The 23,140-nt window shown below is 41.4% G+C and overlaps 12 non-coding genes across 12 annotated transcripts; 11 read left to right on the top strand and 1 right to left on the bottom strand.

Moving 5' to 3' along the window:
• Nucleotides 1–11,409: 11,409 nt before the first annotated feature.
• On the bottom strand, nt 11,410–11,483 carry Trnai-aau. Its single transcript has one exon. It is a non-coding gene; the product is annotated as a tRNA-Ile (tRNA).
• A 255-nt stretch (nt 11,484–11,738) lies between these two features.
• Nucleotides 11,739–11,812, top strand: Trnai-aau. Its single transcript has one exon. It is a non-coding gene; the product is annotated as a tRNA-Ile (tRNA).
• A 1,575-nt stretch (nt 11,813–13,387) lies between these two features.
• Trnai-aau lies at nt 13,388–13,461 on the top strand. Its single transcript has one exon. It is a non-coding gene; the product is annotated as a tRNA-Ile (tRNA).
• A 1,021-nt stretch (nt 13,462–14,482) lies between these two features.
• Nucleotides 14,483–14,556, top strand: Trnai-aau. Its single transcript has one exon. It is a non-coding gene; the product is annotated as a tRNA-Ile (tRNA).
• Nucleotides 14,557–15,198: 642 nt separating this feature from the next.
• Nucleotides 15,199–15,272, top strand: Trnai-aau. The gene has a single exon. It is a non-coding gene; the product is annotated as a tRNA-Ile (tRNA).
• A 1,004-nt stretch (nt 15,273–16,276) lies between these two features.
• Trnai-aau lies at nt 16,277–16,350 on the top strand. The gene has a single exon. It is a non-coding gene; the product is annotated as a tRNA-Ile (tRNA).
• Nucleotides 16,351–16,992: 642 nt separating this feature from the next.
• On the top strand, nt 16,993–17,066 carry Trnai-aau. Its single transcript has one exon. It is a non-coding gene; the product is annotated as a tRNA-Ile (tRNA).
• Nucleotides 17,067–18,066: 1,000 nt separating this feature from the next.
• On the top strand, nt 18,067–18,140 carry Trnai-aau. Its single transcript has one exon. It is a non-coding gene; the product is annotated as a tRNA-Ile (tRNA).
• Nucleotides 18,141–18,782: 642 nt separating this feature from the next.
• On the top strand, nt 18,783–18,856 carry Trnai-aau. Its single transcript has one exon. It is a non-coding gene; the product is annotated as a tRNA-Ile (tRNA).
• Nucleotides 18,857–19,923: 1,067 nt separating this feature from the next.
• Trnai-aau lies at nt 19,924–19,997 on the top strand. The gene has a single exon. It is a non-coding gene; the product is annotated as a tRNA-Ile (tRNA).
• A 643-nt stretch (nt 19,998–20,640) lies between these two features.
• On the top strand, nt 20,641–20,714 carry Trnai-aau. Its single transcript has one exon. It is a non-coding gene; the product is annotated as a tRNA-Ile (tRNA).
• A 1,102-nt stretch (nt 20,715–21,816) lies between these two features.
• On the top strand, nt 21,817–21,890 carry Trnai-aau. Its single transcript has one exon. It is a non-coding gene; the product is annotated as a tRNA-Ile (tRNA).
• Nucleotides 21,891–23,140: the final 1,250 nt, after the last annotated feature.

Genomic DNA, 23,140 nt, shown 5'->3' with positions numbered 1-23,140 from the left:
TCGGCAAAACTAAAGGAAGATCTAAACAAATTTTTCGAATGGTCTGAAAAATGGCAGATGAAATTCAACGTCGACAAATGTAAAGTACTCAGTATAGGAGATGTAAACAGGGAAACCAGATACCAGATGAACAACGATGCCATAGAGAAATCCGACTGCGAGAGAGATTTAGGAGTAATGATAAGTAGGAACCTTAAGCCAAGTAAACAATGTGTTTTTGCTCGTAACAAGGCTAATAAAGTACTTGGGTTCATACAAAGGAGTGTTAGTTACAAGACTAGCGAGGTCATCCTAAAACTGTATCTTGCTCTTGTGAGACCACACCTGGATTACGCAGTTCAGTTCTGGTCACCGTATTACAGAATGGATATAGAATCCTTGGAAAGAATTCAGAGGAGAATGACAAGACTAATCCCGGGCATTAGGAACCTTGAGTATAGAGACAGGTTGAAGCATCTTAATTTGCACTCCCTTGAGAGACGTAGAGCGAGGGGCGACCTGATAGAGGTGTATAAGTGAAGGCAGGGCTAAACAAAGGGGACATTACAAAGGTACTCAAACTATCCAACCAGGAGCGAACTCGTAACAATGGTTTTAAATTAGACAAATTTAGATTTAGGCGTGAAATAGGTAAACACTGGTTTGGAAACAGAGTAGTGGATGAATGGAACAAGTTACCAAATATCATCATTAACTCGAATACGCTGAATTGCTTCAAACATAGGTTGAATGCTCATATGAGCAATAGGGACTGCCCAGTATGGGCCAATAGGCCCGCTGCAGTTTCCTCCATTCTTATGTTCTTATGATAGAAGTATTCAAGTGGGTGAAAGGAATCAATAAAGGTGATATAGATAAAGTTCTTATAATATCCGAACAGGATAGGACTCGGAACATCAGATTCAAGTTGGATAAGTTTAGGTTTAGGAGGGAGATAGGAAGGAACTGGTTTACAAATAGGGTGGTGGACGAGTGGAACAAGCTTAGCAACCTTGTAGTAAATGCTGGAACGCTGGAAAGTTTCAAAGGGAGGCTGGATAGATTCATGGATGATAGAGTGGTAGTAACTCTCGACAGGAGCTGCCATGCACAGGCCAACCGGCCTATTGTAGACTCCTTATGTTCTTATGTGTGTGTGTGTATAATAATAATAATAATAATAATAATAATAATAATAATAATAATAATAATGATTAACGTTTTATTGAAAGAGCATGGTAAGGCTGAAAGTATACAATTACATAATTGGGGAATAGGTCTCTTGATTTATAAATGATATACAGTTAACATAAGTGATACAAATATGATATATAATAATTAGGTGTTGATAATTTTTACAATGGTTGGGACTGGGTTGTTCTTATAGCAATCAGTACGTGCTCGTATGGGCTGGATGCGGTTGGGCAGGTGTGTGGCCACGTGGCCAGGACAGTAGCTTGGGGCAATGCAGGTGTGCTCCATCCTTCAGGTTAGGTCAAGTGAAGCCGTGAGGTCAGGTCAGGTTAGGCCAGATCCAGCCACACTCACTATTACACTGCTGTGTGTTTGTGCTTTTCCATGGAGTGCACTATAGGAACACTGTTTGGTAGTCAATCGTTCACTGATCACTTGAATGTTTTGCTGAATAAATCCCGGTGTAGTAAGGCTGGTAGGGCGTTGGAATATAGCAGGGGGAGGAGGGGCAGGGCCAAACAGACTCGGCCTGGCTGCTCAAACTGGGAGCTCCTTCAGGGCACGTTTTGTCTTGCTGGTGGTTGACAAGTGTGTCAAGTGACAAGCGTGTGCGTGTGTGTGTGTGTATGATGGTTGTAGTGCTGTACCGACGTAAAGATTTATAGTCTGATTGCAAGAGAAACTGACTGCAACATGGTATCTCATTCTCGCAGCTCTGACGTTTTATTCGAGCAGCTGATTCCTGGCTCTCTTGATGTTGACCTCTGACCTGACCTTGTGTGTGAGTTGTGTTGATGTTGACCACTGACCTGACCTTATTTGTGAGTTGTTTTGATGGTGACCTCTGACCTAACCTTGTGTGTGAGTTGTTGTGTTAATGTTGACCATTGACCTGACCTTGTGTGTGAGTTGATGTTGACCTCTGACCTTACCTTGTGTGTGAGTTGTTGTGTTGAAGTTGACACTCTGACCTGACATTTCTGCTTCGACGAATTTGTCTCTCTCGAATATATATGTGAGTTTCTAGTCTGTGAGGGAGTCATTTCAGGGGGTTAAAAGCTGGCTTGATATTGCTTTTGATGTGAATGTATGTGTTTGTGTGTGTGTATGTATGTAAGTGTGTGTGTGTGTATGTGTGTGTGTGTGTGTGTGTGTGTATGTGTGTGTGTGTGTGTGTGTGTGCATAAAAAGACATTTATAGCGTATCGGCAGACCCCCAAATTCTACCCCACACTGCCTTTAACACCCCCTCCTTGCTATGACCTCTCCTTCACCCACTACAAGTAGCGTACATTCCTCTACACTAACACTGTTTACACTATTTCCCCCATCAAGTTACTTCCTATCGTGTTGTGTGCCTCGTTGTACAACTGTTGTAAACTCTCCCTGTTTATCTTTTTCCATTCTCTTTCACCTTTTTTATTGTGCAATCCCTCTCGCCTTATTGGTCTGGGGAGGCCTGGGTGATCTCAACCAATCGCCACAACTCAAATTAATTTAAGAAGAAATAATCCACCGTTTAGACACACTTGATACGAACCCTAACCCTAAAATCAACAGTCGTAATTGGCACCCTGGCACTTGGTCGTCTTCTTGAGAGAGTGCCAATTTGAAACAGCATATTCCGAGCTCTCAAAGGATTCTAGCGAGTTTTTTTTTCCTTTGCTGGAGTTGTGAGAACGTAGTTAGGGATCTCACTTGCGCTCCGGCGGCCAAAATGACATCAGAACTGCACTAGGACATAACGCGACCAGATAGGATCTCTTATATACAGTTAGGGGTTAAGGGGGTCATATCAGGAATGCAGGGTGATATGATACTGTGTGTGTGTGTGTGTGTGTGTGTGTGTGTGTGTGTGTGTGTGTCTGTGTCTGTGTGTGTGTGTGTTTTTACTTCATATATAAATAATTTTGTGTTGAGTATTGTACTTAAAGAATTTGTTATCGAGTTCTTGTGGTTAAAAATAATTCTTGGAAGATAATCCTCTTTTGGCACTTTTTTTTCAGGTAGCTCTATGAATGCCTATCCTGACACACTCAACCATTCACTCTAGTTGTTGGGGGGAGGGAGGGAGCTTGCGGACATCGTATATGATTTACTGCTAGGCACACGAGTATTATTAAAACGATACGATCACTATTGGCTCGACATTTAAACCATAAATGTTTATTAATTTCGTTTATTACTTTGTTATAATCGTTTTAAAATGATTGCTGGGGGTAAAAAGTCTACATTGTTCAGTACGATATATTTAACTTAATCAACTGTGATAGCCATCCTCATTCTAGCTATCTCTCTCACTGCAATTTATGTATCAGCTAAAATGTCTCTCAATTCATCCCCTTCATATCTCCCTGACCTGCCTTGGGTAATGTGACTTATTCTGTGTCTTTATAGAGAAACTCCCTCGGTCAGTGTTGGAGAGAGTGATCCAGTAAGCGTGACTTACTGACCACTAGGATATTTATCAAGCAATTTTTCACTATATTTTTATCTCCTGAATATTAACCTACCCAAGCTTATTTCACCTGATGTTTAGTCCCTCAGCTTATTTCACATGATGATTAGTCCCTCAGCTTATTTCACATGACTAGTCCTTCAGCTTATTTCACATGACTAGTCCTTCAGCTTATTTCACCTGATGATTAGTCCTTCAGCTTATTTCACTTGATGATTAGTCCCTCAGCTTATTTCGCCTGATGATTAGTCCCTCAGCTTATTTCGCCTGATGATGAATACCCTAATGCTACCTTGGGGGTTAGGTTAGATTAGGTAAGGTTAGGTTAGGTTAGATTAGGTTAGGTTTGGGAGTTTAATCATCTACAGGTGATCTTGTGTTTTGTTAATATTTTGTTTATTCCAGCTGGTAAAACATTACTTTTTCATTCCCAGGTGTGAGTACCACTGACGACGGCCTCCCTGTTGCTTCACCCCCATGATATCAAGTTAGTTGTCCTTAACGTTGTCCATTCTCGTTCTGTTGATAGTTTGTTACTTTATATTTCTTGGGGTTTATAAAGGCCTGAGTTCCCTGGGTGTGTGAGCTGCTGATGTCTTGCCGTCATATCATAATGCAAGAAAATTTAAGGTCTTTAAGAATTAATTTGATAACTTTAAAAGGGATGTAGTGGTCGAGTAGATACTACATTCGCTTCTTGTCCAAGCGGTAACTGGTTCGATCCCCGGGAACTCCTAGTTCACCCAGCTTTAAATGGGCACCTAACTTTATGGTGAGGGAAGTGAAGGTTGTCCAGTGTAGTATCCTTATATACCGAGGAGTTAATATACAGCGCACTATGCTGTAACTACACTGTCTCTAATGGACACCAGGCTGATGGGATCAACCTTCACTGAGGTTTAGTGATTTTTAACTGCATTTCTGTTCCTGTTTGAGTAAAGCCATCACTTCTCTAATACGTCTTTCATATTAACTCAGGAAAATTATAAACCTAAACCCGCAAGTGTGTTATATCTGAGAGGAAAGAGTGCGATTTGATTAGATGATTCATTCGCATGTGATTCAGAATAGTTCCTCCTGCAACTCCCTTTGTTTTCTCCGACAGCATAAATCGGTATATTATATGAGACAATTTTGCGTATAGTTGGTATTGGGAGTAAAGTGTTATTGTGTGTTAAGAGTTAGTGTGGTATTTCCTGATGGTAGAGCCTTTAACACGTGTGTCTGTAAATGCAGACACGGATCAGATTTTTCACTGGTCCTGGCTTCGTGTGAATCTTGTTTTCAACTGTGTGTTTGTCCTTCGGTTTCAGTGATTAAATTATGTATTTCGCTATTAACAAGTAGGAGTTTATATTTGGTTTCTTCGGTTAAATGGTTACAGCCCTCGTTTCCCGTCTTAAGGTTCGCTGGTTCACGAGCTGGGGTCCCTTTGTCGACCCACCTGTATTGCCTGTCATATTGTCTCTTTTTGCACTGAGGTTATATTCTTCTCATCTTTAAGTATACGTGATGACTCGTACAGTCTCTCTCTCTCTCTCTCTCTCTCTCTCTCTCTCTCTCTCTCTCTCTCATATCCCGTAATATTTGATTTTCAGAGAGACGAGTATAATTTAAGTCATCCTTCAGGGTGATAGCATGATGACCTACAAACCTCAAGTATTTAGGTCGTCCTCCAACAGGCTGTCCGTCTCTCCTATAACCTGGAAGGACATTTCTCCTCGTTAGTCTGCCACTTCTGTTTACCTCCTTCCCTCCCTCCCTCTCCTTTCAACCCTGGCGTTCCTGTGTCCGCTAAAACAAGGGTATTTACTATGTTAAAAGCAAGTCAGACACCGCTGACTCTGCAAGGACAAGACATCGATCAAGTACGCACTTACAGGTACATTAGTCTACCCGTGCAAGCCACTACCAACGCCACTACCTCCGCTGTCCCCAACGAACGAGGCCCCTCCAGTCCCTCACCCATAACCTCAAAGGAGCCTCTGTCACGATCTTACGTCTCTTGTACATTGCCATAGATTGTGCCTCTCCTGTCCTTGTAGTTGCCTCTCAGCGCGAGAAACAAAGCATAGAGAAAATCTAAAACAAAGCGATGAGACTCATCCTCGGCCGTCCTATGACCACCAGAATAGAAGTCATGCAGCGTGAACTGATCCTGTTCCCAGTCTGTGATCGAATTCCTGCTCTCAATGCCATCCTTGGTGTTAAATTTCTTCGCAGTGAGCAACCGACTCCCCTGTCACGATCACTGAACTCACATCTTAACACCCTCCTGCGCCGGCCTGTCCCCATTACCTTTCCCTCTCCCTCTCAACACTGGCCAGTTCACACTGCTACTGACATCCTGTGTTATCACCTCTACACCCCCTCGACCTCTCTTCCTCCCGAATACACCCTTCCGCCTATACCACTGTGGACTTCCCCGAGTGTTGATGTTGTCGTCCACACCTTCCCTGGTCGTAAATCCACCCAACTGCGGTATATGCTCAAACTTAACTGCCTTGAGCATATTAATAATGTCGCCTTCTCTCTTACGACCTCCCACCCTCCTCTCCTTGTCTACTGTGATGGGTTTGTTACCACGCTGGACAGCGCTGGGGCAGCTGTATGGATTCCTGAGCGCCAGGCCCACAGGAAAATCAGGGTCCAAGACTGGGCCTCCTCCACTGACACTGAAAGCATAACCATCCTTGTGGGCATTCATGAGAGGGCGACCTATGCTAGCACTGAACGCCGGAACCTCCTTATAATCAGTGACAACACTTCTGCGCTAGCGAGGCTCAAATTACCCTCCCCCTCCTCCCCTGCCGCCCAACACACCCTAGCCGCCGTCGCCGGGCAAGAACAAACTGATGACATCCGTGTCAAGTTTATTTGGATCCTGTCACACATAGGAATAACTGCCTGTGACACTGTTGATCGACTTGCCAAGAAGCGACACAAGAAGAAGATATTGAAGCCACCCCCCCCCCTCTCCCTGAATCATCTCAAATCTCGCATACACGCCGCACAATGAGAAGCATTCGATGAACATTGGACACACCTGAAACAACGGGGTAGCATCATACTACGCCACTATGACGCTGTAACCAGTGACGACAACCGCCACTACAAAGAATATCAATCCCTGACTCGATCTCAACAGATATGTACATGAGACTGCGCCTATGGTACAGGTACCTACGGAAGTACATTGGCAACCCTGAGCCTGGCTGCACTGTTTGTAAACTTTGTGGTCAACCGGACTCTCACACCCTCTCTCACTACATTCTCACTTGCCCTATGACCTTCTCCTACAGGTCCCCAGCCGTTACCAACACCTCTTCCCTCCCTGACCAGATATCCCTCCTCCTAGTGACAGGCCTGGCACTTGACATTATTAGGGACCTGCCACGCTTTGCCATAAACAGATGAAATGTACCGGGAACTTTCCCCTCACACACTCATCATTCTGTCACTTTATGTAACTTGCTGACAAAACCCATGACCCTTCAGTCTTTTACGCCCTTAATGCATGAGTCATTATTGGCAAGCATGAACTTACCATGCTTCCCAGATGGGCACTGTAAGCACTTCTGCGCTTCACCTTGCACAGGAGGTAAGGGGGTGCCCAATAAACTATCCCCCTCGGGGGCAATCTACTGTAAATATAATATTTTATTTTTCTCCTGTAGCATTACAGAACAAAAATATTTCTAAATGTACAAAATTATTTCCCAAGTTTTATCCTATTACTTCAACATCTCATCAAAACCACAAACATTAATTTTTTACTTTTTTTCTAATCTAATATTTGTGTTGGTGTTGTGGCGTAAATCCATCAAAATTGACTTTGATGAAATAGGTGAACCCAGCGGGGGCGTGAAGGTTTGGTTAAAATTTCCCCCGGCCCCGACGCAAACTTCAAAAAGCTACAGGTTAACATGTAAATATTTTCCACCAGTCGAGCTCAAAAACAAATTAATACTCTTTTTTTTTTAATCCGAATGACAGTCAACTCAACTTTGGTCATTAGTGTGTATTAATCGATCTCTGACGCAAAACCAAATAAAATAAATTAGTTTTACGTGCACGGCGGCCATCACCAATAAAAATAGACGGAAATAAATAAAATATGGCTGAGGTAATTTTTTGTTTTTACGTAGAACATATTAACGCGGACGTAAACTGTATTTAGTAGTGCTATGTTGAGTTATGTTTATTAGCTATATTTTTTATCGCCATTATTATTATTATTATTTGTAGTAGTAGTAGTAGTGTTGTTGTTAATGTTGTTTTTCTTCATGTTGATTTAACCCCAATATAAAATTAAGTTATCGTCCTTTGTAAAGCTCTCGTGCTTCCTTTCCTCTCACTTCATCGTCTTCTCTTCTTTTCCCCTTTTCTGCATTCTTCTTAGGTCTTCGTCTCCTGTATTTCTTCTTTCGTCTCTTGTCTTTCCTCAAATTTATCCTCTTATTCATTTTCTTCATCTTCCTTCTGTTCTTCTTCTCCTTTTCCTTTCCTTTCTCTTATTTCTTCTTGTTCTTTCTCCTATATCCCTTCCATTACTTCCTGCTTATTCTTATTTTTTACTAGTACCCCCCTTAACTCCCCTCTCCCTATTCAACCTTCTTTCCACCCTCCCCTACTTTTATCCCCCTTCTCCCCACCATCACCCCCCTCTTCCCCACCATTATCCCCCTCCTCTTCCACCTTCAGCCCCTCTTTTCAGTCACCCCCACATCCCCTACCTTAACCCCCCACTCCCAGGTCCACCTCCACCCCCTCCCTTGACTCACCCTCACATCCCTACCTTAATTACCCCCAGGCCAACTAAATCTTCTCATTAGGTTTAATCCTTTTAGTGTGGGTGCACCGCCTCCACTTGTGACCTTCTTGCTCTCACATTTCCTTAGCAATAAATTTTCTTTTCCTTAATCCCAAGATTTTTGTCCCCACAATTTGTCTCGGCAAAACATCACCAATTTTATCTTTTTTTGTGTTTTTTTCCTCCTACATTCGACGTATTTTATCCCTGTGTTTTGCGTTTTTTTCTGTATATTGTTGTTTGGGATTTTTTTTACATTGTGGTTTTACATTGGAATTTTTTATCTTGCTTTTGTTATCAAATTTTTAAGTGGGGTTTTGTTATCTTATTTTCTGCAATGTTTTTACATTGGGATTTTTAATTGTTTTACTTTATTATATTACAGATGGATTTTTTTACAGAATGTTTTTATCCCGTTTTTTACAGTAATTTACAGTACGGATTTATCCTTGTATTTTACTATAATTTACACTGGCTTTATCAATTTTTTACAATAATTTACAATATGTTTTACACTGTCTTTATGATAATTAACAGTACGATTTTGCCGGTTTTCGTACAATGTAATTTTAGGTGATATTGTTATTTTTGTGCCATTCACTCTTATTAGTGTGTTGTTATTGCTTGTGTGAATATCAGGTTTGTATGTGTGTGTGATTTTTTATTTATTTTTTTGCTGCTTACAGCTGCTAGTTTATTGTGCACCCCATACTCATCCTGTGAGCGGTAGCGCAAAAGGATTACATAGTATGGTTTACAAACGGGCAGAATAATTAACCCCCGTGGTCAGGATATTATGGCACTGAATGTTACATGGTAATTCAATTACATTATTTTAGTTCTATACATAAAGGGTAACTTATTCACAACTGCGTGAGTACCGGAGTGTGAGGCAGTATGTCTGGTCGCACACTTTGTTATTCACACTTGCGTGAGAAGTATTCAAGCCCAAAGTGTGTTTGGTTCTATACATGGGAACTGATATAGTTACTAAGTGCATAAAAGTGGATACAATCTTAATATTTCGGCTATCTTCCCATTAGAGATGAAGTGTTGTGCCATTTCACACACAGTGTGCTTGGACCTATCCCTAAAAGGTTCTATCTTCACACAATCGAGAACGTTGTGTGTGTAATATCACTTGTACTGTACAAGGCTATGGAAAAAAAAACAGATAAAAAAAACAGTGAGGAAGATGGTGAACAGACATATCCTCTGGTAACCCTGGCAGCCAAGCGCCCCGGGGAGCACGTGTTTGTGTAGCAACAAAAGCCTCCAGCAACACCTCAACGAAGGCGCGATTCAAACATAAGAACATAAGAATGGAGGAAACTGCAGCGGGCCTATTGGCCCATACTGGGCAGTCTCATTTACACCCAACCCCTAGTGCTCATATATCCATCCAACCTATGTTTGAAGCTATCCAGCGTATTCGAGTTAATGATGATATTTGGTAACTTGCTCCACTCGTCCACTAATCTATTTCTAAACCAATGTTGTCGCGCCTAAATCTAAATTTGTCTAATTTAAAACCATTGTAACGAGTTCGCTCCTGGTTGGATAGTTTGAGTACTTTGTAATGTCCCCTTTGTTCAGCCCTGACTTCCATTTATACACCTATCATATCGCCTCTCACTCTACTTCTCTCGAGGGAGTGCAGATTAAGATGCTTTAATGGGTTTAACCTGTCTCTGTACTCAAGGTTCCTAATGCCTGGGATTAGTCTTGTCATTCTCCTCTGAATTCTTTCCAAGGATTCTATATCCATTCTTTAATACGGTGACCAGAATTGAACTGCGTAATCCAAGTGAGGTCTATCAAGCGCAAGATATAATTTTCGGATGACCTCGCTAGTCTTGTAACTAACACTCCTTTGTATGAACCCAAGTACTTTATTAGCCTTGTTTCGAGCAAATACACATTGTTTACTTGGCTTAAGATTCCTACTTATCATTACTCCTAAATCCTTCTCGCAGTCGGATTTCTCAATAACATCGTTGCTCATTTGGTATCTGGTTTCCCTGTTTACATCTCCTATACTGAGTACTTTACATTTGTCCACATTGAATTTCATCTGCCATTTTTCAGACCATTCGAAATTTTTTTTTAGATCTTCCTGTAGTTTTGCGGAGTCCTTGTCAGATTTAATTACACTCCCTATTTTAGTGTCATCAGGGAGGGAAGGAATGAGGTAAGGAGGATAAGAAGTTGGACAGGGGGAATGGAAGGATCTAGGGAAGGAGGAAGGAGAGAAAGTAGGGAAAAAGGAGGGAGGAAGATAACCGGCAGATAAACTTCTTTTTTTTAGGCACCCCACCCCCCCACTACATCCTTGTGTAAGGTGAAGCGCAGAAGCGTTTACAGCGCCCAACAGGGAAGCATGCTAAGTTCATGCTTGCCTTATGTCTCATGAGTTAAGGGCATAGAAGCCTGAAGAGTCAAGGGCGTAGAAGCCTGAAGAGTCAATGGTTTATGTCTCAGCAAGTTACAAGGTATTGGAAGCTCCAACAACTTGTCCCTGAATACGAATTCGCAACTCTCGATTTACAACACTTGCTCCTAGTTTAATTACCGTGGGTGATGTAACTATATTAATATAATGTATGCAGCCCACATTTCTATAAGCATTACTGTCTTTTAGACGGGCTAGTACTGTCATGTGTTCACGACAAATAACGCCTGTTAGAAGTAAACAAACAAGATGACAGAAAAGCATCAAGTGACATTGTTTACCCGAGTGTAACATTATCTTGCTACCCACTGAGAGTCAAGGTCAGTCGCCAGAAGATAAGATTAATAGTTTAAGTGTCAAGTGGTGATGGTTGTGGTGTAGTGGTAGTGTCGATACTGGTGAAACATTGATTTCATTGTTGATATATTTGGCATCCACATACAGTATACTGTATAACGCGGGCATCAGAGGGATAAAAAAATCTCCCAAGTTTCCTTATGGAGACAATCTACCTGGCCCATAAGGGGATCGAACCCTCGACATCCGCGTTATTAGCACGGCGCTCTAACCAACTGAGCTAACGGGCCAACGATCGCTGGTGAAGCCACTGTATATTTTTAACACTTGAACTATGGATCACGGCTCCACCGTTATCGTCAACAGTAGTGAAGATATAGGATAGGTCTACACAGGCGACTACTCACTAACATACACAGTAATCCTCCATAATTTTATGTAATCCCTTCAGAGTTGACGAACCTCTTGTTCTCACTGCTGCTTAACAATGTTGGTATACATGTTGTCTTCAGTTATAGTATATAGTGGCCCATTGTGTAACAGCTGGCCCGTTAGCTCAGTTGGTTAGAGTGCCGTGCTAATAACGCGGATGTCGAGGGTTCGATCCCCTTACGGGCCAGAACTATTGCCTCCATGAATTAGTGCAGGAGAGTATTTTTATCCCTCTCATACCCTCCTTAACAACTCAACCAGTTAACTCGTGTAATATGTAACTTTCATCATTATCTTCTATTAATATTGTTACTGTGTGTGTTGGTGGGGAGAGCACACACGTCATCTTCAGGTAAGCACTTTATCTCTCTCTCACCTGGGGCGACCTGTGACCTACTTAATGAACAAACAACCATCTAACGGGAATTTATTATATTCTTGCACTATTCGTTGAATGTACTTATTGTGTACAATTGTGTGTATACCTGCAGTGCACTGTCTATACCCAAGTTGAAACAGTGTGACATAAATATCTCTATCTATCTATCTATCTATCTATCTCTACTAAAGAAATATCTCTCACATTCCTTACCTCGAATGTGCACTAATTCTTCATCAACACAATTAAAAAGATAAGAAGGGAAAGATTAATATGTGAATCTTATTATATGAATAAATGATTAATTTGTGACTGTGCAAACAGAAAATTAAGTGATGAAGCAACTATTAATTCCCCGCCACGTGTCAGCCATCGCTGGTAAACACGCTGGTGGCCGGATATAAATATAAGCATTGGTTCCCGTTACTCGAGTCTGTTAGTTAGAGCGCCACGCTAATACCTGGAGTGTTTGGAGTTCGGTCCCCTCATTAGGTAACCTGGAGGTAGAATGCCTGAATATTTCAATAATTTTCTTTGTTTTGAACTTGGTGGTTGTGTGATGGCGTCAGGCTGTTAGGGGATGGAAGGTTAACGTTATTCATAGTACCGAAAAGCCGACACGATTTGTATTGTGACGAAGCCACAAAACCAAGAATAGACACCACCAGACACAATAGTCTGTGTGTGTATGTACACATGCTCTATGACGCACGGGGAGCACCTACACCCAGAGGAAATTTATCTGAATAGCTGGTGTGCCTTCACACTCCGACACGTGTAGTCCAGGGGATGGTTCATTACTTCATTCACGATTAAGCTGAAACCCCGTGTAGGAAGTCCACCGCCTGACACGAGCCACACAGGTGAGCCTCCTTCACCTGCACATACTAATGATCTTCTACGATGGGATATCCACATTATCAGATTTATTCTAATTTAAAATTATCCTTTATTAAACGTGAGAAAACATCTATACAGCTCATGTTACCTCGCAGCATCAATATAATGACCGTAATGGCGTCACATTTACGATAAGACTGTATCACAACAACCTCTCTCACCAGTTCATTGAGAAACATTAAGGAACAGATCTTTGATAACTCAATGCCTGGAATTTTCATGTTAACGTGTAAATACTTAAGACATGAGACGTTCACCTAACCTGTAGGAGATGATGGTGAAGGATGTGTAATAATTCACACTTACGGGTGTCAGCGTTCAGCTAACTTCAAATTTTGAGCAAAAAAAGTTCAATGTTATGTGTACGAAAATATAATTGGGAAAAAATAAAAAAAAAGGAATAGCTTCGCTGTTTATAGTCACACAGGTGTAATGGTGTTTATATAGAATTTGTATTTTATTCCCAAAGTTAGTGACACTCGTGGCCCGTTAGCTCAGTTGGTTAGAGCGCCGTGCTAATAACGCGGATGTCGAGGGTTCGATCCCCTTACGGGCCAAAGTCGAGTGCCCTCCTTCGCAGAGGTAACTTCTTTCTTTATACCTTGTCAGACTCTGGACAGCCTCTGAATTATTGTTTGTTCCTGTTTACATGACCACCGCCTGACACTAGCTACACAGGTGAGGCTCCTCCACCTGCACAGACTATAATGATCTTCTGTATTTGGATATCCACATTATCACATTTATTCTAATTTAAAATTTTCTTGTAGTAAACGTGAGAAAACTTCGATACAGCTCATGTTACCTCGCAGCACCAATATAATGGCCCTAATGGCGTCACATTTACGATAAGATTGTATTACAACAACCTCTCTCGCCAGTTCATAGAGAAACATTAAGGCACATATCTTTGATAACTCGAAACCTGGAATTTTCATGTTAACGTGTAAACACTTAAGACCCGAGACGTTCACCTAACCTGTAGGAGATGATGGTGAAGGATGTGGGGGATTATGTGATGCTGGAGGAGAAGTGTTCCCTGCTGGGAGGGGGGAGGGAGGGAGGAGAGAGGAGAAAGAGAGAGGGAGGGATGGATAGAAGGTAGGAGGGAGAGTAGTGAATCAGGAGGAGGATATAAGTGGGAAAAGGTAGAGGATGCGTAAGAGGTAAGAAAAGGAATGAAAAAGAGAGGATATAAGAGAAGGAAGGGAAGGAGAAAGTCTGTGAAAGGAGGAAGGATGTAGAGGGGGGGCGAGGGAGGTATCAGGGGTGTGAGGGAGAGTTGGAAGGTAGGACGGTAATTATTAAGAGTGATTATTATCATTACTTACTATATATATATATCCTTAAATTAAGTCAACACACCCCTCATGAATATTTCAGTGTATTAATCTTCACTTCCGGGTGTCAGCCTTAAGCTAACTTCAAATTTTGAGCAAAAAAAGTTCAATGTTATGTGTACGAAAATATAATTGGGAAAGAATAAAAAAAAGAAATAGCTTCGCTGTTTATAGTCACACAGGTGTAATGGTGTTTATATAGAATATGTATTATATTCCCAAAGTTAGTGACACTCGTGGCCCGTTAGCTCAGTTGGTTAGAGCGCCGTGCTAATAACGCGGATGTCGAGGGTTCGATCCCCTTACGGGCCAAAGTCGAGTTCCCTCCTTCGCAGAGGTAACTTCTTTCTTTATACCTTGTCAGACTCTGGACAGCCTCTGAATTATTGTTTGTTCCTGTTTACATGATCACCGCCTGACACTAGCTACACAGGTGAGGCTCCTCCACCTGCACAGACTATAATGATCTTCTGTATTTGGATATCCACATTATCAGATTTATTCTAATTTAAAATTTTCTTGTAGTAAACGTGAGAAAACTTCGATACAGCTCATGTTACCTCGCAGCACCAATATAATGGCCCTAATGGCGTCACATTTACGATAAGATTGTATTACAACAACCTCTCTCGCCAGTTCATAGAGAAACATTAAGGCACATATCTTTGATAACTCGAAACCTGGAATTTTCATGTTAACGTGTAAACACTTAAGACCCGAGACGTTCACCTAACCTGTAGGAGATGATGGTGAAGGATGTGTAATAATTCACACTTACGGGCGTTAGTGTTCAGCTAACTTCAAATTTTGAGCCAAAAAAGTTCAATGTTATGTATACGAAAATATAATTGGGAAAGAATAAAAAAAAGGAATAACTTCGCTGTTTATAGTCACACAGCTGTAATGGTGTTTATATAGAATATGTATTTTATTCCCAAAGTTAGTGACACTCGTGGCCCGTTAGCTCAGTTGGTTAGAGCGCCGTGCTAATAACGCGGATGTCGAGGATTCGATCCCCTTACGGGCCAAAGTCGAGTTCCCTCCTTCGCAGGGGTAACTTCTTTCTTTATACTTTGTCAGACTCTGGACAGCTTCTGAATTATTGTTTGTTCCTGTTTACATGATCACCGCCTGACACTAGCCAAATAGGTGACCCTCCTCCACCTGTACTAATTATCCTCTATATTGGGATATACACATCATCAGATTTATTTGTGTTACAGTTAGAAAACTTCTATTCATTTCATGTTACCTCGCAGCACCAATATAATGGCCCTAATGGCGTCACATTTACGATAAGACTGTATCACAACAACCTCTCTCACTAGTTCATAAAGAAACATTAAGGAACAGATCTTTGATAACTCGATACCTGGAATTTTCATATTAACGTGTAAGCACTTAGGACCCAAGACGTTCACCTGACCTGTAGGAGATGATGGTTAAGGATGTGGGGGATTATGTGATGCTGGAGGAGGGAAGTGTTTCCCTGCTGGGAGGGAGGGAGGGAGGTAGAGAGGAAAGGAGAGAGAGGGAGGGATGGATAGAAGGTAGGAGGGAGTAAGTGAATGAGGAGGAGGATATAAGTGGGAAGGTAGAGGATGCGTAAGAGGTAAGAAAGGAGTGAAAAAGAGAGAGGATGTAAGAGAAGGAAGGGAAGCAGAAAGTCTGTGAAAGGGAGGAAGGATGTAAGAGAGGGGGGGGGGCGAGGGAGGTATCAGGGGTGTGAGGGAGAGTTGGAAGGTAGGACGATAATTATTAGGAGTGATTATTATCATTTCTTACTATATATATATATCCTTAAATTAAGTCAACACACCCCTCATGAATATTTCAGTGTATTAATCTTCACTTCCGGGTGTCAGCCTTAAGCTAACTTCAAATTTTGAGCAAAAAAAGTTCAATGTTATGTGTACGAAAATATAATTGGGTAAGAATAAAAAAAAGAAATAGCTTCGCTGTTTATAGTCACACAGGTGTAATGGTGTTTATATAGAATATGTATTATATTCCCAAAGTTAGTGACACTCGTGGCCCGTTAGCTCAGTTGGTTAGAGCGCCGTGCTAATAACGCGGATGTCGAGGGTTCGATCCCCTTACGGGCCAAAGTCGAGTTCCCTCCTGGCACGGGTAACTTCTTTCTTTATACCTTGTCAGACTCTGGACAGCCTCTGAATTATTGTTTGTTCCTGTTTACATGACCACCGCCTGACACTAGCTACACAGGTGAGGCTCCTCCACCTGCACAGACTATAATGATCTTCTGTATTTGGATATCCACATTATCACATTTATTCTAATTTAAAATTTTCTTGTAGTAAACGTGAGAAAACTTTGATACAGCTCATGTTACCTCGCAGCACCAATATAATGGCCCTAAAGGCGTCACATTTACGATAAGATTGTATTACAACAACCTCTCTCGCCAGTTCATAGAGAAACATTAAGGCACATATCTTTGATAACTCGAAACCTGGAATTTTCATGTTAACGTGTAGACACTTAAGACCCGAGACGTTCACCTAACCTGTAGGAGATGATGGTGAAGGATGTGTAATAATTCACACTTACGGGCGTTAGCGTTCAGCTAACTTCAAATTTTGAGCAAAAAAAGTTCAATGTTATGTGTACGAAAATATAATTGGGAAAGAATAAAACAAAAGGAATAACTTCGGTGTTTATAGTCACACAGCTGTAATGGTGTTTATATAGAATATGTATTTTATTCCCAAATTTAGTGACACTTGTGGCCCGTTAGCTCAGTTGGTTAGAGCGCCGTGCTAATAACGCGGATGTCGAGGGTTCGATCCCCTTACGGGCCAAAGTCGAGTTCCCTCCTTCGCAGGGGTAACTTCTTTCTTTATACTTTGTCAGACTCTGGACAGCCTCTGAATTATTGTTTGTTCCTGTTTACATGATCACCGCCTGACACTAGCCAAACAGGTGAGCCTCCTCCACCTGTACTAATGATCCTCTATATTGGGATATACACATCATCAGATTTATTTGTGTTACAGTGAGAAAACTTCTATACATTTCATGTTACCTCGCCATATAATGATCGTAATGGCGTCACATTTACGATAAGACTGTATCACAACACCTTTCTCACTAGTTCATAGAGAAACATTAAGGAACAGATCTTTGATAACTTGATACCTGGAATTTTCATATTAACGTGTAAGCACTTAGGACCCAAGACGTTCACCTGACCTGTAGGAGATGATGGTGAAGGATGTGGGGGATTATGTGATGCTGGAGGAGGGAAGTGTTCCCCTGCTGGGAGGGAGGGAGGGAGGGAGGTAGAGAGGAAAGGAGAGAGAGGGAGGGATGGATTGAAGGTAGGAGGGAGTAAGTGAATGAGGAGGAGGATATAAGTGGGAAGGTAGAGGATGCGTAAGAGGTAAGAAAGGAGTGAAAAAGAGAGAGGATGTAAGAGAAGGAAAGGAAGGAGAAAGTCTGTGAAAGGGAGGAAGGATGTAAGAGGGGGGGGGCGAGGGAGGTATCAGGGGTGTGAGGGAGAGTTGGAAGGTAGGACGGTAATTATTAAGAGTGATTATTATCATGACTTACTATATATATATATATCCTTAAATTAAGTCAACACACCCCTCATGAATATTTCAGTGTATTAATCTTCACTTCCGGGTGTCAGCCTTAAGCTAACTTCAAATTTTGAGCAAAAAAAGTTCAATGTTATGTGTACGAAAATATAATTGGGAAAGAATAAAAAAAAGAAATAGCTTCGCTGTTTATAGTCACACAGGTGTAATGGTGTTTATATAGAATATGTATTATATTCCCAAAGTTAGTGACACTCGTGGCCCGTTAGCTCAGTTGGTTAGAGCGCCGTGCTAATAACGCGGATGTCGAGGGTTCGATCCCCTTACGGGCCAAAGTCGAGTTCCCTCCTTCGCAGAGGTAACTTCTTTCTTTATACCTTGTCAGACTCTGGACAGCCTCTGAATTATTGTTTGTTCCTGTTTACATGATCACCGCCTGACACTAGCTACACAGGTGAGGCTCCTCCACCTGCACAGACTATAATGATCTTCTGTATTTGGATATCCACATTATCAGATTTATTCTAATTTAAAATTTTCTTTTAGTAAACGTGAGAAAACTTCGATACAGCTCATGTTACCTTGCAGCACCAATATAATGGCCCTAAAGGCGTCACATTTACGATAAGATTGTATTACAACAACCTCTTTCGCCAGTTCATAGAGAAACATTAAGGCACATATCTTTGATAATTCGAAACCTGGAATTTTCATGTTAACGTGTAAACACTTAAGACCCGAGACGTTCACCTAACCTGTAGGAGATGATGGTGAAGGATGTGTAATAATTCACACTTACGGGTGTTAGCGTTCAGCTAACTTCAAATTTTGAGCAAAAAAAGTTCAATGTTATGTGTACGAAAATATAATTGGGAAAGAATAAAAAAAAGGAATAGCTTCGTTGTTTATAGTCACACAGGTGTAATGGTGTTTATATAGAATATGTATTTTATTCCCAAATTTAGTGACACTCGTGGCCCGTTAGCTCAGATGGTTAGAGCGCCGTGCTAATAACGCGGATGTCGAGGGTTCGATCCCCTTACGGGCCAAAGTCGAGTTCCCTCCTTCGCAGGGGTAACTTCTTCTTTATACTTTGTCAGACTCTGGACAGCCTCTGAATTATTGTTTGTTCCTGTTTACATGATCACCGCCTGACACTAGCCAAACAGGTGAGCCTCCTCCACCTGTACTAATGATCCTCTATATTGGGATATACACATCATCAGATTTATTTGTGTTACAGTGAGAAAACTTATATTCATTTCATGTTTCCTCGCAGCACCAATATAATGGCCCTAATGGCGTCACATTTACGATAAGACTGTATCACAACAACCCCTCTCACTAGTTCATAAAGAAACATTAAGGAACAGATCTTTGATAACTCGATACCTGGAATTTTCATATTAACGTGTAAGCTATTAGGACCCAAGACGTTCACCTGACCTGTAGATGATGGTGAAGGATGTGGGGGATTATGTGATGCTGGAGGAGGGAAGTGTTTCCCTGCTGGGAGGGAGGGAGGGAGGTAGAGAGGAAAGGAGAGAGAGGGAGGGATGGATAGAAGGTAGGAGGGAGTAAGTGAATCAGGAGGAGGATATAAGTGGGAAGGTAGAGGATGCATAAGAGGTAAGAAAGGAGTGAAAAAGAGAGAGGATGTAAGAGAAGGAAGGGAAGCAGAATGTCTGTGAAAGGGAGGAAGGATGTAAGAGGTGGGGGGGGGGCGAGGGAGGTATCAGGGGTGTGAGGGAGAGTTGGAAGGTAGGACGATAATTATTAAGAGTGATTATTATCATATATATATATATATATATATATATATATATATATATATATATATATATATATATATATATATATATATATATATATATATATATATCCTTAAATTAAGTCAACACACCCCTCATGAATATTTCAGTGTATTAATCTTCACTTCCGGGTGTCAGCCTTAAGCTAACTTCAAATTTTGAGCAAAAAAAGTTCAATGTTATGTGTACGAAAATATAATTGGGAAAGAATAAAAAAAAGAAATAGCTTCGCTGTTTATAGTCACACAGGTGTAATGGTGTTTATATAGAATATGTATTATATTCCCAAAGTTAGTGACACTCGTGGCCCGTTAGCTCAGTTGGTTAGAGCGCCGTGCTAATAACGCGGATGTCGAGGGTTCGATCCCCTTACGGGCCAAAGTCGAGTTCCCTCCTTCGCAGAGGTAACTTCTTTCTTTATACCTTGTCAGACTCTGGACAGCCTCTGAATTATTGTTTGTTCCTGTTTACATGATCACCGCCTGACACTAGCTACACAGGTGAGGCTCCTCCACCTGCACAGACTATAATGATCTTCTGTATTTGGATATCCACATTATCACATTTATTCTAATTTAAAATTTTCTTTTAGTAAACGTGAGAAAACTTCGATACAGCTCATGTTACCTCGCAGCACCAATATAATGGCCCTAAATGGCGTCACATTTACGATAAGATTGTATTACAACAACCTCTTTCGCCAGTTCATAGAGAAACATTAAGGCACATATCTTTGATAATTCGAAACCTGGAATTTTCATGTTAACGTGTAAACACTTAAGACCCGAGACGTTCACCTAACCTGTAGGAGATGATGGTGAAGGATGTGTAATAATTCACACTTACGGGTGTTAGCGTTCAGCTAACTTCAAATTTTGAGCAAAAAAAGTTCAATGTTATGTGTACGAAAATATAATTGGGAAAGAATAAAAAAAAGGAATAGCTTCGTTGTTTATAGTCACACAGGTGTAATGGTGTTTATATAGAATATGTATTTTATTCCCAAATTTAGTGACACTCGTGGCCCGTTAGCTCAGATGGTTAGAGCGCCGTGCTAATAACGCGGATGTCGAGGGTTCGATCCCCTTACGGGCCAAAGTCGAGTTCCCTCCTTCGCAGGGGTAACTTCTTCTTTATACTTTGTCAGACTCTGGACAGCCTCTGAATTATTGTTTGTTCCTGTTTACATGATCACCGCCTGACACTAGCCAAACAGGTGAGCCTCCTCCACCTGTACTAATGATCCTCTATATTGGGATATACACATCATCAGATTTATTTGTGTTACAGTGAGAAAACTTCTATTCATTTCATGTTTCCTCGCAGCACCAATATAATGGCCCTAATGGCGTCACATTTACGATAAGACTGTATCACAACAACCCCTCTCACTAGTTCATAAAGAAACATTAAGGAACAGATCTTTGATAACTCGATACCTGGAATTTTCATATTAACGTGTAAGCTATTAGGACCCAAGACGTTCACCTGACCTGTAGATGATGGTGAAGGATGTGGGGGATTATGTGATGCTGGAGGAGGGAAGTGTTTCCCTGCTGGGAGGGAGGGAGGGAGGTAGAGAGGAAAGGAGAGAGAGGGAGGGATGGATAGAAGGTAGGAGGGAGTAAGTGAATCAGGAGGAGGATATAAGTGGGAAGGTAGAGGATGCATAAGAGGTAAGAAAGGAGTGAAAAAGAGAGAGGATGTAAGAGAAGGAAGGGAAGCAGAATGTCTGTGAAAGGGAGGAAGGATGTAAGAGGTGGGGGGGGGGCGAGGGAGGTATCAGGGGTGTGAGGGAGAGTTGGAAGGTAGGACGATAATTATTAAGAGTGATTATTATCATTACTTATATATATATATATATATATATATATATATATATATATATATATATATATATATATATATATATATATATATATATATATATATATATATATATATATATATATATATATATATATCCTTAAATTAAGTCAACACACCCCTCATGAATATTTCAGTGTATTAATCTTCACTTCCGGGTGTCAGCCTTAAGCTAACTTCAAATTTTGAGGAAAAAAAGTTCAATGTTATGTGTACGAAAATATAATTGGGAAAGAATAAAAAAAAGAGATAGCTTCGCTGTTTATAGTCACACAGGTGTAATGGTGTTTATATAGAATATGTATTATATTCTCAAAGTTAGTGACACTCGTGGCCCGTTAGCTCAGTTGGTTAGAGCGCCGTGCTAATAACGCGGATGTCGAGGGTTCGATCCCCTTACGGGCCAAAGTCGAGTTCCCTCCTTCGCAGGGGTAACTTTTTTCTTTATACCTTGTCAGACTCTGGACAGCCTCTGAATTATTGTTTGTTCCTGTTTACATGATCACCGCCTGACACTAGCCAAACAGGTGAGCCTCCTCCATCTGTACTAATGATCCTCTATATTGGGATATGCACATCATCAGATTTATTTTTGTTACAGTGAGAAAACTTCGATTCAGCTCATGTTACCTCGCAGCCCCAATATAATGGCCCTAATGGTGTCACATTTACGCTAAGATTGTATTACAACAACCTCTCTCGCCAGTTCATTGAGAAACATTAAGGAACAGATCTTTGATAACTCGAAACCTGGAATTTTCATGTTAACGTGTAAACACTTAAGACCCGAGATGTGGACTTGACTTGTAGGAGATGATGGTGAAGGATGTGGGAGATAATATGAAGCTGGAGTTGTGATGTGTGATTGTGTCTTCCGTCTGGTAGCCGGGACTCACAGAACGAAAGTCTGGCTATACCTCCTTCTGGAAGATAAAGCCTGCTGCGTTGAGAAACAGTGTTTATGGAGTTGACTTTGCAAATCTGCCAATGCATCCTACTGTACATAGGCTAACTGAAATGCCGTTTGGGATCAACGAGTGCTTCATGACGTTCCATGTCCCACTGAATCACTCGCGTCATGCCTTCTTTATTAGTGTGTACGTCCCAACACTTGATGCAGTGGATGGCATCAAGGAGGCCTTTTACGCTGCACTTGACAGAGTGCTAGCCTCTATCCCCAAAGAAGATAAGGTTGTGCCAGAGTTGACAGAGATGCTGAAATATGGCAGTGAATCAAAGGGAGAAATGGACGAGGCAAGTGCAATACCAATGGCCTAATCCACCTGAGCAAGTGTGCTGCACACAACTTAACTATCACCAACCCTTGTTTTGGCAGGCTGACAAGTTCAAGGGATCGTGGCAACACCCACGATCCAAATACTGGCATCTCACTGACTACATAATTGTCAGAGAAAGAGAACGTCGAAGTGTCCTCATCATCCGAGTCATTCGTGGCTGGGGCCACTGTGACACTGATCATCGGCTCATCAGAGCAAAAATCTCATTTCACATCACCCCAAAATGGTGAAGGCAACAAGTTTCCAGAAGAGGTTTTAGCACTAAAGTGTCTGTAGAATCCAGCGGTACCACATGCTTTCAGAGAGTAGCTCGAACATCCCAGTGCCGATTTGGGTATTGCCGACACTGTCATGACAA

This window comes from Homarus americanus, unplaced genomic scaffold (assembly GCF_018991925.1).
Source record: "Homarus americanus isolate GMGI-L3 unplaced genomic scaffold, GMGI_Hamer_2.0 scaffold23617, whole genome shotgun sequence".
NCBI classification, from domain to species: Eukaryota; Metazoa; Arthropoda; class Malacostraca; order Decapoda; family Nephropidae; genus Homarus; species Homarus americanus.
Note: the sequence above shows the minus strand (reverse complement) of the source record. Positions and strands in the feature narration are given on the sequence as shown.